General features: G+C 36.1%; 1 protein-coding gene and 1 pseudogene across 2 annotated transcripts in view; both read right to left on the bottom strand.

Annotated features, from left to right (window-relative positions):
• The window catches only part of PRKG1 (protein kinase cGMP-dependent 1), a 1,486,994-nt gene that overhangs the window by 1,156,187 nt on the left and 312,133 nt on the right, over window positions 1-18,674 (bottom strand). The window lies entirely within an intron of this gene.
• Window positions 14,118-18,674, bottom strand: part of LOC136313146 (vesicle transport through interaction with t-SNAREs homolog 1B pseudogene) — a 62,381-nt pseudogene continuing 57,824 nt past the window's right edge.

The following is an 18,674-nucleotide window of genomic DNA, read 5'->3' as shown; positions in this document are numbered from 1 at the left end:
TATCTCTTCTTTTCAAAACATGTTGGGAAATATTGTAGTCTCTTGAAACTTGCTAATGAATATTTGCCATATCATTCTTATGTACGCCAGTTTAAGTTATGATATATTTTGTAAACTGCAAAGTTTTAAGAAAAGAACAGCACAGTTCTTATAAAGTAAAAAACAGACACAAAGTGTTCGTGTCTTAAATACTACAGTAGTTGCTGAAATTTACTTTCTAAATAGTGACCCTTAGAAAATAAATCATGTGAATTTTCTGATAGCTAAGTCTCACCTAAACAATTTTTTAAACTTTATATAATTTCTTGGGGACAAAAATTGTCAGTACGTGTATAGATAAGTATAGTCACATCACGTTGATTTTGGACTTGGTATTTGCATTTAATCTTCAGTATTCTCCATGAGAAAAATTGATTTCTCATGGTATGTCCCTGAAAAGAAACACTCCCTGGAGAGATGAACATTTCAGTAAGAAATTGGAGCAATTTGCACTTCAGCACATGCATTTTTTTAGGGCATGCTTTCAAAGTCACTACACTTCCCAGCCATTAGCCCTATTCTGGAAACATATCATGTATTCATATATATATATATCCAGAAGAGCCTATATTCCCTAGAGAAGCTATTAGAAACTATCAGTATAACAAAAAAAGAAGAAATTTTTAAAAAAATTGTGGTACAGAATAACAAGAAAAAAAATCATTCAGGAGAGTAAAATACACATACTGACACATCTTCAAAAAGAAAGAAACAATGGTTATTTGTTTCAGCAGATACTTCATATGAATGTTTATTGATTTCATATTCTAATCTCCAAGCATTGGAACACCAAATCAGAATAGCAATGCAATAAATGGGGTTTTTTTTATTACATAGATTACTTTTTATTAGTTTTGTTTGGCTCATACAGTGTTTTAAGTGTAAGACAGTATAAAGCTATTTTCAACAGAGCTGAAGAGCATTAGAATGACAGGTGTGGTGTGTACAGTAGGTAAAAGCACAGTCACTGGAGACAGACACGTCTCTGTCTGGGTCTTGGCTCTGCTACTTTTTAATTTACATTCAGCTCCTTAGCTCCCATGTATATAAAATGGGGCTTATATCATCCTGTAGGGTTACTGTGGAAATGAAATAAAATAATGTATATAAATCTCTTAATGCACATGGAAAGTGTAATCACTTAGCATAAAAAGTTAACAATTACAACTGTTATATGAGTGTGTGCTTCAAAAAATACATCTTTGAGATATATCTGCTAAATGACTATTCTTGACAAAAAATGGTATCAACACAACCTCATTCTGATTAAAGCTTTAGGTAAGTGCTGTTGGTTACACATATGTAAATGTATATATGAAGGTATATTTATATATGTATATGTGTATGTATTACAGAAATATACTTTACATACAGATACATATTATATAGTAGTTTTAACAGTTTGAATAGAATAAATATATCTCAAAAAAGTAAGTCAAACGTAAAAGCACTGGTGAGGATGGCGTGGCAAGGAATTATAGCCCTAAATATTATAAAATGTGGAGCCAAACCAAAAATTATTAAAATTACTAAAAGCAGAAGCAAAGAAAATATTCAAAAGTAAAACAGCTATTAAATATGAGGTTCAGGTCAAGGAATAACTAACACAAAAATGACTAACTCTCTATTGGGATGCAAGAAGAATGAGATCACAAAACAGTTGAGTTCCTGCAGATTAATGCAGAGTCCTGGCATTTGCCAAGTAAACTAATTTTATTGAAATAATAATCATATTAGTAACCATAATAGTATTAACAAAAGCATATGTTTGCTGAGCACTTACTATATGCCAAGAATGGTCCTGAGAGCTCAGATGAGCAAACACAGCACTTTCTGACTGTGGCCACATTAGTCTGTAAGCAAGAGTGCTGCCCTGTCCCTTGCAGTAAAATATGTTACCGACTCCCAGGGAGGAGGCAAAATACAGGGCAGAGAGTGGAGGCTAGTAACAACAGATCAGGAGGCCAGCATGCTGCTGGGCTGGAGCTAAGCAATGACGAGGTGGGCCTTAAAATATATATCTATATCTATCTATATCGATATATATATACATCGATATATATATAGATATAGATAGATATAGATAGATATAGATAAGATAGGAAAGAAAGCTGTAAGTCATTAGGTACTGACATTTGCCCTCTCCCCTAGCTTTCTTTTCAAAACCTCTTTTAAAACCCTAAACCATACAGTAAATCATTTACTTCAGAAGTCTTTTCTTCAGGCACATGCTTTGACTCTGGTAAAAAGAAATGTAAGAATATTTTAGCAGCTATTTCACTGCAGTCTCTGGACTTCTGAGTGTCATGCTACACAGCAGTTCCTCCATAGCCACGGTTCGGCTTTCAGTGGTTTCAGTTACCTGCAGTAAACTACAGTCTAAAAATGTTCAATGAAAATTTCCAGAACTAAACAATTTACAAGTTAAAAGTTGAGCAGTGTCTGAATAACAGAATGAAATCTCACCTTGTCCTTCTTTGACCCCCCCCTGGGATGTGACTCATCCCTTTAGTGTACCCACACTGTATATGTGACCTGTCTGTGAGTCACTTAGCGATCTTAGTTATCAGGACAACTGTCAAGGCTTCATAGTGCTTGTGTTCAAATAAACCATATTTTATTTAATAACGGCCCCAAAGCCATTCATATAACTCTTATTATAGGAGATTATAGTATATTGTTATAACTGTTCAATGTTATTATTAGATATTATTGTTAGTTAGTCTCTTACTGTACCTAATTTATAAATTAAACTTTATCAGAGATGGTGGAATGTTGTCAGTTTTTCTCAGCAGAGTGACTTCTGGTACTTAGTGGAAAAGAGGAACTCTGTTTTGTTTTTTTTCAGGAAAAGCTAAACTTCTCCTGGTAGAACGTGCCTTATAATCAGAGAGGCCGCCTGAGAAGAAAAGCTAATGCAGAACAAAGCAGAGATGAAAGACAGAAATCCCTCACCATGTAAGCACATTGGTTCAGTAGTGCCTAAAGCCAGCCCTGAACTGGATTATTCTGTTACATGTGTCCATAAAGTCATTCTTTAAGTCAATCTCTGATGGGTTTCTATCTCTGCAAACCAAAAGTATCCTGGTTAATACACTTTAGTTTTAACTCAGTAAATATGTATTGAGATGCATATCTGTCAGGCATTTTGTAAAGTGCTGCAAAACTCCAACTCTTAAGTGATTTTGACTTTTACCTGCATATGACATTCTTTCTCATCTATAGCATCAGCTCCACTAATTTTGAAATACATTGTACATCTTCGCTTTCCTGATGAACATTCTTAAGTGTCCCACTAATTCTACAGACCCAGACCATGCGACACAAAACTAATTTAATTCTGATTAAAAGAACTCTCTTCTGGACTTTGATATTTTATTTCATGATTCCATCATTTTTCAAGGCCCACACCTAGAAGTTTGCTTTGGGCTATCTTAGCTTCCATATCCAATCACTTACTTGACCTCTTCTAATTTTTCAAAATTTGCCGCATCTTTTCCTTCATGACCATTTCTTTTATTTTATTATTTGAATATTTATTTATATTTGGGCTACTTTACCTCTTCATTACTTCTTCTCTTTCATGTCCCATTTTATTCATGGTTTTTAAATAAATCTTTTAAAATATTGATTCCTTTATGTCAAAATCTCTATAGCTTCCCAAAGAGTCCAATGTCTTGGCCTGGGCTGAGAATGCTTTATGGCCCCCCTTACTTTCCCAATTCCATCAGCATCATTTCTCTATCCCCAATAACAAAATGCTTTTCCTTAACTGATCTATCCATTGCCCCTAAATGAAATCTAACCTTTCTTTCATGGTTCATCTTCCTGGATTGGATTCCCTCCTTTCTACCTGTCTGAAGTTCACCTTTCCTTCAATTCCCAGCCCAAATTCTCCCTCCTCTTAAAGTAGTCTCTGAACATCATAGTCTCCCTCGTCTTAATGTAGTCTCCGAACATCATAGGTCTCTTCCTTGTACAGTCCTTAAGTTTGAATCTATCTCTAGTGTTCATCTGGCATATGACATGATTATTTCATACTGTTCTTTTTATATCTTTTATATAGCTTATCTCCCCATGACCTCAGGACATGGGACCATATCTCCATGTTACCTGGGTGCAGTCTATTCATAGTGGATTACACAATAATGCTTGAACATATTTTATGATCATGGGATTGAAAAACCTCAGGATTTATGCATTCATTTTTTGTTGAGTGTCAGATTATAAAATAAGAACAGGGTGCAAAAAGTAGACACTATCACCCTGGCTGGTTGGCTCAGTAGAACATAAGCCTGTGTGCGGAAGTCCTGGGTTCGATTCCCATTAGGGCACACAGGAGAGGCACCCATCTGCTTCTCCACCCCTGTCCCTTGTGCTTTCCTCTCTCTTTCTCTTCTTCTCCCCTCCTGCAGCCGTGGCTTGATTAGAACGAGTTGCCCCCAAATGCTGAGGATGGCTCCATGGCCTCCACTTCCAGTTGCAATGAAGCACTGGCCTCAGATGGGCAAAGCATCGCCCCCTAGTGGACTTGCTAGGTGGCTCCTGGCCGGCTGCATGCAGGAATCTGTCTCTACCTCCCCTCCTCTCACTAAAAAAAAAAAAAAAAAAAGTAGACACTGTCACTACTAGTATTTAATAAATAGGCAGGGTCAACTTGTAAATCAAGTAATCATACAAATAAATAAAAACTTCTCTATAAAAAGTTATTTGGCCCTGGCCGGATAGCTCGGTTGGTTGAAGCATTGTCTTGAAGCAAAGAAATTGCCAATTCCATACTCAATCAGGGCACATACAAGAATTGATTGATGTTCCTGTCTTTCTCTTTCTCCCTCTTTCTCTCTCTCTCTCTCTCTTCATTCCTCTCCCTCTAAAATCAATAAAATAAACATTTAAAAAAAAGTTATTAGAAGAAGCTGTCTGTGGTGGGTTCATAGGAAAATCAGTCATATTTTCTCTAAGGAAGTATAAAATCAAACTGGCTTCTTATTTTGGTTTTCATTCAACTTCAGACACTCAAGTAAAAATTTTCTTCATCTGCAAGTGCAAGTATAACCAGAATGACGTGTGTGTGTGTGTGTGTGTGTATTTCAAAGTACTAGGGAAAAGAAGTATATAAATAATGTGGACAATAATGCCAGGATAAATAACTTCAAGTTTATAACTTGGACACATCTCTTCTGGGCCATTATTTCCTTATCTGCAAAATGACTGGTGATTGTCTACACAATATCTATACTTCTTTTCTTTCTTTCAAAAAGAATCTCAGTTTTATTCAGTTGACCATCTTATACCACATGACTCAGGAGAAATAGACACTAATTTCCAGCTCCAAAAATGGTCAGGATTCCTTGATAGCAATCATTGTGATTCCACATCTCTGTCATGTGGCCCAAGCAAGGAATGGGAATATCTGCTGGGAAGCAGCAAAATAAAGAAATGGTCTCAGGGTTTTCTCTGAACACTGGGGGCCAGACCACTGCAGTCACCCTGCTGCCAGTCGGCAGGAAACCAGCTGTTTGTGGAGACCAAATCCAAATCGGAGAACTTCCAGGATATTGTCATACGACACCCAGGTTTCAGACTACCTCAGAAATCCTCATGTAGATAATAAATGTCTTCATTTAAGCCGATGTGAGAGAGTCTGAGGCAGGGTTTTCTGTTAATTCCAGCCAAAATCATCATGACGGATACCAGAGAGATATAGACCTACATGAACCCTTGCAGTTCTAAAATTTTTGTTTCTAATGCCTACATTTTCTCTTTTAGCATAAAGATATGAGCCATGATATCAATTGCTTAAACTTAGAAATTACTCCATTTATTTTCCAAAGGAAGCAAATGGATTAGGAAATTTCTCTTTCCCAGTCAACACACAAAAAAATGAAATTTCATTAATTATTTCTATTTTAAACTTTTCCATGTTTATATAAATCATTACCAGTGCTTATACTTGGCACTTAATCTTGAATTAATTGAATGTAAACCATTAAGAAATAATAGATCATCATCACCTTATTGAAAAAAATTTCTTTGTGAATTCTTTTTAAAATTGTCACTTATACTTGAAGTTGTAAAAACAGAATGATCAGTTAACCACATTGATGTTATTATTTGGGGAATTCTACCTTGAATTATATTTCCCTCTGTCCATTAAAAGGAACAGAATTCAAATGTCTGCCATATTTTTAATCTGTGCTTGAAAACATCCCAACAATCTTTATTTTCACTGCTTCCTGTCCTCTAGGTAATACTGGGTTTTAATCAAAATCTCTGTTTTTCATACAAGTCACTTCTTCAATAATATTCTTAGTCTGAATAAAAAAATAATGACTAGGCTGTTTTCCTTTCTCATAAAGTATCTAAAATTACTATGAATACAAATTAACTTATCCCAAGGCAGCCAGGTACTTCAGCTCAATTAACTATAAATCCAAATTCCCTAAGGAAAAGCACTGAATTAATTTTGCATGATATAACATTTCCCTGCCGTATGATGCTATTATTTTTTTACTGATTTATTCATATAAAACAAATTCCTTAGATGGCTTATTTCCTCTTATTGAATTACCTGTCTGAAAAGTTGGAGAATATGGCCAAAATGGTACCTTAGTTGGGTCAGACTAAGAGTACTTAGTCATAGTTCAATAATATCCCTTATTTCTAGTGGTTAATACAAATATCTAACTTTCTATATAATACCTTATAAAATATATACATTGGATACCAGTACAACTGAGACACAAAAACTATAATGTTACATAAATGTACTAAAGACAAAAACAGCTAAAATTTTTTAGGAAAATTGTTAGAGTACTTATGAAATAGAAAATGACCTCATGGTAAGTAAAAAAAAAAAGAAAGAAAGAAAAAGAGCACACACTTGAAAAAAAATCACTGTTTTAACCATAAAGTTTTTTTGAGTAATTTTTGAACCCAAATATTAAAGTCTTGAATGTGGTACATATAATACACAGTTTTGATACCTCTTTGCTCTCATTTGTAACTGCCATCAAATTGAAACATCAACAGTTCATTAAGATGAACTGTTAAACTGATCCATAATGATCATAGTTGGTTCTGTCCTTTCAAAAACATGGCAAGACTTTTCTCCCAAGCTGTTTGATTTGCAACATGAAAATAATATGGGACTGTTGCTATCTTAGACTCCTTTTGAGAAGAAAAATAACTTCTAATATTTTGATGGGTAATAATATAAAATATTAAGTGCCTTGATAAATATATTTTGCATTTACACAGAGTAAAAGGATGCAAAGTTCTAAAGTCTTTTCACCTTGATGAGGATGTCTGTGATCTGGGCAACTTCCACACCTATCTGATAAGGAGCGAAGCAATGGTTTTGAATGCTTCAAAGCCAACAAAAAGTATAATAAAGGAGACCAAAGTTCTCTCCTTCTTTGACCAGCCTTGACTTTTCTGAGATTTAATGATGGGGTTCAGAAAGTAGAATATGCACATTTATGTGATTGGCTCGGAGATGAATGAAATATGTAACATTAAACTCAGAGGTTAAATAAAACTCTTTGACTTCAAAATCAGACTTAAGTCCTTATAATAAAAAGAGAGGTCTAGTCAGTAAAAAAAAAAAGGAAAGAAAACAGATGAGTTCTTTTTCCCATCACAAATTAAGCTCAGTGAAGGAAAATTTAATAATCAAATAAAACCAACCTCATAAAACGAACTTCATTAGTATAAAAGATTTACAAGGAATAAAACTGCTTGTGATCTATAGTTTTCTAACCACTGAGAACATTTAGTGAAATAGCTTTTTCCTTCCAGAAAATGGTGATCAGAAAAGGTGCATTAACTTCTGAAATGACTGACTCGCTCTTTTTTTCTCCATCAGCAATACAGTACTGTTCCTTATACAAATTTAAATGAGGACATTTATTATTCTTTAGTAGTTTCTATGTTTTGCCTGCAACTTGATGCTTGTGATTCTTTGATGGGTGAGGGGGAAAATGAAATCCATGGAATTGGTGTAGGAAGCCAAAAAAAAAAAAAATGCTTGCTAGTGATTTCAACCATGAATGGGCTTCTTCGGTGGATTGGTTTAATACTCATACATGGCTCACTTCTGGCCAGATTTTTATCAGATTTTCTCTCATTTTATCAAAACCATTCTCTTCCTCTGCTTTCTGCTGTTTCCAACCCAACCAGTAATGACTGCCAGTTTCAAGCTTCTACTTTAACCTAGACATTAATCTAGGGGCTTCAATATGCTTTCTTTCTTTTTTCTTCCTGATAACATTAAAGCGTTTTTGTTTTTCATTTAAAGGATAAAGAACCTGAAATTCAGACATGTTAACTAGAAAGTAGCTTATTAGCAGTAAGACTAGATTTGAATGCAGGTCTGGATGGTTCGCAATTCTATGTTCTTTCTACCACACAGTGCTGCCAAGAAACGTTGAAGTCAGTAGGACAAATTGCTGAGTCAAGAGTTGAAAGAATAGTAATATAAACTACCATTACATCATCAAAAGGAAGGAGCTTCGTGGACTTATTGAGGGTTATCATTTTTTCTTTTGTTTTATCATCATGGTAAAATGTAGTAGTGCCTGTGTTCCAATAGATTGAATTTGTTTTCTAGAGAATTCAATATGTTTTACAAAATACTTTTTTTTAGCGACATGACTTTTTACTCTTTATTTCATCAAAACATAATTTTTATATGTGTGTTTAGAAAACAACACTGTGTATTTGGCAAGCATTTATCTATGTGTTGGTGTTAGAGCAGAAGGTATATTTAAAGTAAATAATATTGGTAAAATCAATTAAATTTATTCAGTACTCCAAAAGTATTATCATCTAAAGACTTACTCTGTCTAGTTTATATGATGATGGGTACTATACACCCAACACTCAGGTCCCAGGCTCTCTTTGCTTTTCTGCTTTGACTTCCTAAGTGGGACTCGGTATGCCAACATGAGGCCTGACCTGACACAGCTATGGTTTTCCTTAAAAAAGAAAAAAACACATGGGCATGCATATAGATACAAATTAAATTAAGCTATCAACATGTATATGTAATATTTCAATTATATGTTATTGCCTGAGTCTTCATTTATTAATAGTAGCAGTCAACTATGATTACATGAATATCTCATATTTATAACCAACACCTAGAAAGACCAGAGAGAACTTTCAGTATCTGGTAACTGATCAACTTGAGATCTGGAGAAGCATTTGCATTGTGAACCACAGAAACTCCAAACACATTCTGAGTAGAGTTACATTTTTTTGTTTCAAGTATTTAAGAGCCAGAGATGAATTCTTTTTTTTTTTTTTTTTTTTTTTTTTATTTTTCTGAAGCTAGAAACCGGGAGAGACAGTCAGACAGACTCCCGCATGGGCCCAAACGGGATCCACCCGGCACGCCCACCAGGGGGCGATGCTCTGTCCACCAGGGGGTGATGCTCTGCCCCTCCCGGGCATCGCTCTGCCGCGCAACCAGAGCCACTCTAGTGCCTGGGGCAGAGGCCAAGGAGCCATCCCCAGCGCCCGGGCCATCTTTGCTCCAATGGAGCCTCCGCTGCTGGAGGGGAAGAGAGAGACAGAGAGGAAGGAGGCGGGGGAGGGGTGGAGAAGCAAATGGGCGCTTCTCCTGTGTGCCCTGGCCGGGAATCAAACCCGGGACTTCTACACGCCAGGCCGATGCTCTACCACTGAGCCAACCGGCCAGGGCCTGAGATGAATTCTTAACAAAGTTATATGTGAACATTTTCTGAAATAGACTAATTAGGTAGTTAATATGTTATTTGTTAATGTTATTTGTTCCCAAGAAGTGAGCTCCTAAGACCTTTATGAGGTTAATGTGTGTGTGTATACATTTATGTGAGTGTGTGTATACACATACATTATTATTAAAAACTAATATTTTCATTCTTTGTAAAGATTTATTTACATAAATTGGGCTCTACTTAATTATAAATTCATTGCCCTAAAGTGAGGGTCTTTAGTGACCTGGATTAACATTTTTAAATTTAAAACATGCAAATAGAAAGGCATGCTGCACACTTTGGTCATGTGTTTGGTAGAGGCAATTAACTGGACCACCAAATGCAAAGGAGTTATATATACCTTCCAAGTCGTATTCCTTCTCATAGGTTAACCCGTTCTCACACAGTTTGTAAGTAATAAAATTTTCTTAAGAGGATTGATACCCAATAGAGGCAAAGCAATCCAAAACTTCCTGCCAAGGCTTAATTACACCAGGGCGTAGAAGCAGCTAGCAGATGTCCCTGACAGTTTATGAAGCAGGTGCCTGGTCAGCCTTAGAGGGAAACAAAACTATATTGAAGCATGAAAAGCAAGCAATGCGAAGTTATCCCCATCTCCAAACTGATTTAACCAATTCTATACAATAAATATTGATTTGTTGTCTACTGTGTATTTAACACTATGGGAAATATAAAGTTGGAATAGATGTGTTTCTGTGTATCCATGAAGCAGTCAAAAGACTTGTCCTTTATTTAAGGCATATTGGGGAGTTGTTCAATTGGTATAAAGTTTTAGTTTATGCAAGATAAGTAAGTTCTAGAGATCTGTTATATAACACAGTGTTATAGTTAAGAATACTCTACTATGCATTTAAAAATTGGTAAAAAAGTAGATCTCGTGTTAAGTGTTCTTACCACAGCCACAAAAACAAAGGGACACAGGAAATTTTTGATAGTGATAGATATGTCTATTATCTTGATTTTAGGGTTGGTCTAAGCAGTGGTAGTCAACCTGGTCCCTACCACCCACCTGTGGGAGTTCCAGCTTTTATGGTGGGCGGTAGTGGAGCAAGCAAAGTATAAATAAAAAGATAGATTTAACTATAGTAAGTTGTTTTATAAAGATTTATTCTGCCAAACTTAGTGAAAATCCACATAAAGTACTTGGTATGCTTTAACTTGCTGTAACTCTGCTTTATAAATTTTATAAAGTAAAGTTACTTCCCTACTTTAGAAATCATCATTACTGTAGAACCAGTGGGCGGTTAGAAAATTTTACTACTAACAGAGATACAAAAGTGAGCGGTAGGTGTGAAAAGGTTGACTACCCCTGGTCTAAAGGGTGTATGTCCAAATTTATCAAATTATACACATTAAATATGTGCAAATTTTTGAATGTCAAGTGTACTTCAAAAAAAGTGGTAAAAGTGTAATAGGATTTAAAAAGATATCATTACAATGATTATGTAGGAAAAGTAAAATTTTTTTATGAGACAGTGAGAGAAAATATGCAATGACATATAAAGAGGGTACAGTACTGTGATTAAGAGTTCTAGTTACATATTACTAGTTACATTCTCATCTATAAAAGAGATACTACAATAATACCTCTCCCACAAAGGGTGTTTTACAAAAACTAGAAGGTATAGGGCATATATAGAGCTTAGCATACAGTGTCGGTCCAATACTAATTCTCCCACTCCCTCCCCCTCTTTTAACAACTATTGCTATAACAAAGTTTGTAAGGGAGGCTTAATGGCCTGTCCAAGAAGATATGTGCCCTATTCTTTCCCTATTCATCTTCACAATTCCATTTCATCATAGATGAAGTATTGTACACTTACATGTCAAAACGGAAAAAAAGGCAAAGTGTTTTTGTAAGCTGCAAGATGCATAAACTTCCAGGGAGGAGGGGACTGCCTTGTAAAAGAGAATCCCACAAAGCTCCTTGCTTCTTGTAATAAAGTAGGGAGACACTAAGATTTCGCAGAGAAAACAGCTGACAAGTCATCTGTCAGAGCCCAAGCCTGCTTTAGGCAATCCACCAGCTTCCATGAAAGGCCTTTGCTTCTCCATGGCAGGTTACTCCATCATGCCGATGCACTCACCCTTCACACTTTCCCATTGTTCAAACTTATTCCCAGATCAGTGATCCATTCAATTCTTGGGCATTCAGGCTCTTAAGTGCTTCCAAATACCATGAAATGATACTCTATTGCTTGATATCACTGCTAAATATGAGATTCTCCTATATGCTTTCCTAGTATTGCTCAACCTGGTCTTTTTTTGCTAGCAAATATTCATTTTTTCCCCTTTGCTACAATCAAGACTTGTTTAGTGGTCTGCCCACTCCCATGGCTGTAAGTGGCCTTTCACCAGAATGCTGTGGAGGGCACAGTAGGGGAGAGAAATCAGCATAGTCCTGGAATGAGAGGGGAACAGCCTCATCATTGCTATTTACTGTCAGTGAGGCTCAGGGATGTCAATCTACCTTTCAAAACCTCAATTTTCTTCTCTGATTAACAAAATCTTCAGATGTTGAAGAGTGAAACAAATATGAGTATGTTCTAAGCTACATCGCATATCCAACATAAAGTATTACTTACTCTTTTAAATTTACCTAAGTCCAACATGACATTTTAAAATCTGTAATTATAGATGTTTCACTTAGAATACAAAGATAAATATACCTGGCAACGGGAATGTGAGCTTCATGATTCGAGGGTTACTGGTTATGCATACTGGTCTATGGAAGCACTAGAACAACACATCACACAGAGTTGATGCTCAATTATTACTGCTGAATGAAGGAGTATTATCCTTTGTTAAAGATAGAAATTAGTAACATGGTGCTGCTTGGAACTATCACAATAAACATTCACATTTTCTCCTTTGTTCTGTCCTCTTCACTAATGAAAATTGAATTATTTTGCAAATAAAAATTGAGAAAATTGAGTCTAACATTTTATTAGAATCTGAAACACCACCTAAAAATATGTCTGAATAGAAAACAGCAATTAAACGATAATTTACCTTAAATAGCCAAGGGAGTAGGAACTGTGTATCTATTTATAAACATTAAATAAAAAATGACAGTTTCTAGATTTATGTTTTATACACATTTTTGAAAACTACTACTACTTTTATATTTTCTGACATATCCTATATGTCAAATACTTTTCAAATTAATAGTCAGTTTCATGTACTAAGGTTAGAAATACTATAATATACATTCTATTTGATATTCATTGATTTGGGTCCAGGAAAGTATTTCTTTACTGGCCTTCCCTTATAAGCTATTGTGCCAAAGCCTTTATTTCACCTTGATTTATGATGATGTATTTACCCCTACTTTTTGTGAAGACTGATATTAAAAGGTGAGTTTAGCATGGCTACTATTTTAAATAAAGCATTAATTGTCTCTCCTCTTTAAGAAAACAAAAAAAAAACTACTGTCATATTTTTTAATAAAAAATCAACTTGCATTAGATCTTCTATTAATTCCTCTTGACTAGATACAATTTTACCTTTGGGTATATTTATTTATTTTTCTTAATCTTACCTGCTTTCTCATTATTCAATTACCAATTTATTTTTATTTTTTTTGTGACAGAGACAGAGAGAAGGACAGATAGGGACAGACAGAATGAAATAGAGATGAGAAGCATCAATTCTTTGTTGCAGCACCTTAGTTGTTCATTGATTGCATTCTCATATGTGCCTTGATTGGGGGGCTACAGTAGACTGAGTGACCCGTTGGTCAATCCAGAGATCTTGGACTCAAGCTGGTGAGCCTTGCTCAAACCAGATGAGTCCATGCTCAGTCTGGCAACCTCAGGGTGTCAAACCTGGGTCCTCTGTGTCCTAGTCTAATGCTCTACCTACTGCATCACCGCCTGGTCAGGTCAATTACCAATTCTTAAGACCAATTAACAGCTACATCATTTTCAGCATGATGTAAGTAAAACAAATTTAATTTGAAACAATCTAATCAACATTATTAATTGTTCTTTTTCTCTAAATTCCATGTGGCCATCTGCATCATGTAGAGTTTGTTATAGTTACAATACTAAATCAACTTTAGAATTTTGGATGGCATTAAAAATTTTAAAGAAATCCTAAACAGCATTTATTACCTTGGTATATCACATTGGTCTTGTTGCTGTTCCTTCACATTTAAATTGTATTTAATGTTTCCTCCCTGTGTCCACAGTCTGCCTACACAGTGCATCCTCCAACCACCAGCTATTGCAGAAGTGATATGTTTATTCCACATGTTTAACACCCTCTATTCACAAGGTCAAAGTTCTAGTCCACAATCCCTTCCCTGTAGGGACTTCAATGCTTGGGAAAGTATCTGTGATAATAAGGTCTCCCAGGATGGCCTACTCCAGTAAGATGAAATGAAAATAGCAGCTTGTTGGTGGTTACTTTTCTGGACATTGACAGGAGAATCTAACAACTTTTACTCAAGTTTTCACTTGTGTTTACCAGTCTATTCTTGGTACATTCTACTGGTCACATTGCACCCTTAGATCTTCTATGATTTCTGAGCCAATCTCAGGCCATCTCTGTGGCAATCTGATGAGAACACTCAATACTCTGGGTGGCCCGGGTTCAGGCCATCAATGCCACGCAAAAGCAATGCCTTTGAGACTGTAGCCAATTCATATGCTCTTTTTCTATAGTGTATGTCCATATTTCATGTCTTCTTGGCCTCTAGGTAGACTTTTCACTTTCTGGTGGAGTTTGGCAAGGTCCTTCCAGTAGTTTCCAAGCATAGGCTTTACAGGATTACAGAAGGATAGAGGTGCATGATGTAGTTTCTTCCATCTCTCCCAGCATTTCATTTGCTTCTTATTGCTCTTCATCAATATCTCTGATCAATTCTTCTGTCCCTCCAGTTCCCAGGAGCTGCTTGGGCACTATCCTAGACCTTCATGGAGGGTGCAGAAGACCATGTGAAGTTTCTGGAAACGTTCCAAGGAGACTGTGGAGGTGACTATGGTACAAAGAGTGTTGGAGCAGCAGCTACTAAGATTCTGGGCCCAGGGCTACTCCTACCCCAGAGGTGAGCCACACGTCCCATGGGCATCACAGTGATCAGACCACCACCACTATGGAGGAGCAGATGGCACTTTTTATTGTTATAGGCATTTCTTTAAATATGTATATACATACATACTTTTCCATGAAGTTTTCTATACAGTCCAGTCCATTTCCATCATGCAGCCAAAGTTTTCTCATCAGAAAAATATAAAGAGAATGAATTAAATGGACTCTATTGGTTACTTTCAGATCTAAATACTATGGATTATACAAATCTGTGTGTACCATAGGTCTCTTTTCTACAACTACAGACATAGTCAAGAGTAATGTAGTGTTGAATATAATAACATTATACTTAAGAATGCATGGGCCATTTTAAATCATAGGTTTAAGAGACCAGTTTCCCAATAAGACATTAGCAATAATATACAGATTATTCTCTTTGAAACCAAATATTAACATTTTTATTTGAACTTGAAATAATATTTGAAAGAAACATAGAAATTAATATAGGTCTCATGTCTGAAAGGCCTGAATGTATGAAATGTCTATTTAACCCTGACTTAGTCTACATTGAATGGGAAAAGGGAATTAATACTTATTGGGTGTGTGTAATGAATCAATAACTGTCCTAGGCAGCCTGAGAGCATTTTCAGGAGCAACCCTTGAAACTTAAGTAACTTAGTTTAGTTTTTCTCAAGACACAGGCTGTTTTGATTCTCCAAACCTTCTACCTAAGGGTTCATTTAAGTCCTTTGGCTATTATTGTTGTTTAATGTTTTTCCCCTTACTTTATTGTTACGCTCATGATTATTGTTGCTGTTAATAAAATGATAATTCAGTTTATAAGAAGCAGTGGCCCCAAACTGAGGAAGACTTGAGAAAGTTGAGAAAAAGCCCAAGCTGATGCATAAGTTGAAGATAAAAACTAGTAGAAGATTTGGCTAATAATAATAATAATAATAATAATAAAGATAATTCAGTTGTGTTTTAAAAAGAATTTGGTTTTGGAAAAGGAAGACAGAGAGACATAAGAGAGGCCAGAAGGTCATGGGAGCAAAACCAGAAGTCATAAATGGAAGATATGAGATATGCATTACAGCATGTATGTGAGGCTCCATTTGACCATTGATTCATGTATCCATTCATGCAACAAACTTAACAGATGCCTGTGATGGGACTGCATTGTGCTGGGCCCTGAGGATTTGGGAGGAAACAAGTTAAACAAGGCCTTGGGTGATTAGCTACCATTAAAAATGTAAACAAGTTTTTGTGTGTACATTTGTCAAGATGTAAAATTCAGTGGATGCTTATTTAAAATTAATATCTCATTGAAGATAATATTGACTCCAGTTTTCCTCCTCAATATTTTCTTCTCTTCACATGTGTCTAAAGATCAAGAAATATGTTTTGTCCATGTAATTCTTTAATTTACCTTTTTTTAAATTAAATTAGAACTCTAAATCCCAGGTGCACAATTAATCCCATTCTCTTCTTACATAATAAAGTACCATATAAAGGCTAAAAGAGGGGAAATTAGTCCAATAAACATAGTAGTAAAAACTGTCAGTATGTCTGAATCATTTTACCAATGCCTTGAAAACTGCGCTAAAGCAAACTTGACAGGTGAGAATAAACATGGTCTTTTCATCTTCTCGACTGCTACTCCACTCTCGTTCACAAGTCCCACAGGCCGTTTACTGTTCCACTAGTCTCCCTGCTGTGTAACTTACCTCCCCCTACCATTTTGTGCTCCCCTTCTCATAATGATGTTCTGTTCTCTGTCTCAAATCTGGAGCCACAAATGCACGGTCATGGACCAAACTCAGACAATACAAATGTTGCTTTTGACTCCTGAAATTGAACTTTTTTTATTACATTATCAGGCTTTAACCACTGGCCAATATCACAAAAATGTCCCAACATCTAGGTTCTCCTGAAAGCTGGGAAGATTTGGCAACAGAAAATCAATGAAGAGCTGAAATTTAAGGTAAGTGGCAGCAAACACATGCTAAACAAAGACCTAAATAGAAAAATATGTTAGGCTTCAAGTCATACTGTCTGTGTTACAACTGCTTGACTCTAATTATAGTGCAGCATGAACACAGTCACAGATACTATGAGAATGACAGGGCTAACTATGTTCTCATAAAACTTTATTTACAAAAATAGGCAGAGGGGTAAATTTGGATCATGGTTTGCTGACCCCTTCTTTATGCCACCTGTCTGGATACTCTAGGCCTGTGACCTCTGCCCTATTTCTTATCTGTTTCATTATCTCTCAAACAAAGCATTTTTCAGTTTCCCTTTTACTTTGGATTCTTTTTGTTAATGTTCACATTTACTTCAAAATAGCCGTATTAAGATACTGTCAAATTTGTTTATTAATTTTCTGTGCCTGAGAAGGTCAGCCCATCTTGGGGAGCACAAGTGTTGATCTCAGAAATAGTGGAGGCCTTGGCCAGCAGCTCAGTGGATAGAGGAGCAGCTTGACATATGGACGTTCCTGGTTCAATTCCCAGTCAGGACACACAGGAGAAGTGACTATCTGCTTCTCTCCCCCTTCTTTCCCTCTTCCCCTCCCACAGCCAGTGGCTCAATTGGTCCAAGCATCAGCCCCGGGCCCTGAAGATAACTCAGTTGGTCTCAGCACATCAGCCTCAGGTGCTAAAAATAGTTTGGGACCCAGCATCATCCCCAGATGGGTTTGCCGGGTGGATCCCTGTCGGGGCTCATGAGGGAATCTGCCTATCTCCCTTCTTCTCACCTAAAAAACAAAACAAAAAAAGAATGGTGGAATAGTAGGTACATAGCTGTGAATTTTCTTCTTTCTTCTCCAACATCTTTGATGCTTCCTTCTAGCCTAATAAATATGCACTATCACACCATAGTTCACTGTTGCATCTCTATTTGTCTTTCTCTGTCCTACCCATGAATTATCTGTTTGAGTCATTCTAAACTCCTTGATATTTTCTAAGTATAACTCTGACTTTGTGCACTCTATTGCTTGAACAAGCTTCTTACTATCTAGGACAAAAGCAGATTAGTTTAATGAGTTTCCGGTTCTAATCAAGCTTCAAGGCATTACTAAAATCATATATGTCCCATTAAAGCCTTCCCATATTTCAACAGTTATATTTAAGATCTTTAGTCCTTAGGCATGATATTACTATAAGCATGACTAAAATCCTTATTATTAAGCTGTGTCATATGAAATGGATGTTTTTAAGTCAAAAATGGTCAAATACATTCTGATTAATGCTATATAAATAAACATGTCTGCTCCACTCCTTGAAGGCAGAGGGTGAAGCTCATTCATCTTGCTGGTCTCCCCAGTGTCTAGCACAATGTCTTACTCAGAAGAGAATCAACCAATTGACATGATGAATTAAAAAAAAGAAACCTCATTGTTCACAAAATAAGAAAGATGGCACACATGTCTTTAAAGTCCTATTAACTATTACACAAGGATGGCTTTAATTCCTGACCTAGATGTCTTAAATTTCTAAAAATAGTACCTAGAGGAGAAAAGAAGGAAGATTTATATAGTGAAATGCCTTGGCCACTTTCCTGGACACCGACTTTCTCCTACATTCCCTGGATAATGGGGACCCAGATGTTGTTATATAATTAAGTCCATTTTAACCAGAAAGATTGTGAGAATCCTGTGGCCCGAGTAAGCCCCGGGTACTGAGAGTTTAAAGTTCTAATGGAAAGCCCAAGTAAAATGTTTAATTGGCTGTTTTATATCCTTAAGACCTTATTTTAAATATGAGAGCAAGAAAGAAATTGGTTGTCAATTCAGTGCTTGCCACATTCCTGTTACTAAGCAGGAAGCTAGCAAGA

Source organism: Saccopteryx bilineata, chromosome 9 (assembly GCF_036850765.1).
Source record: "Saccopteryx bilineata isolate mSacBil1 chromosome 9, mSacBil1_pri_phased_curated, whole genome shotgun sequence".
Lineage (NCBI taxonomy): Eukaryota > Metazoa > Chordata > Mammalia > Chiroptera > Emballonuridae > Saccopteryx > Saccopteryx bilineata.
The sequence above is the reverse complement of the archived record's forward strand: the minus strand, read 5'-3'. Positions and strand labels throughout refer to the sequence as shown.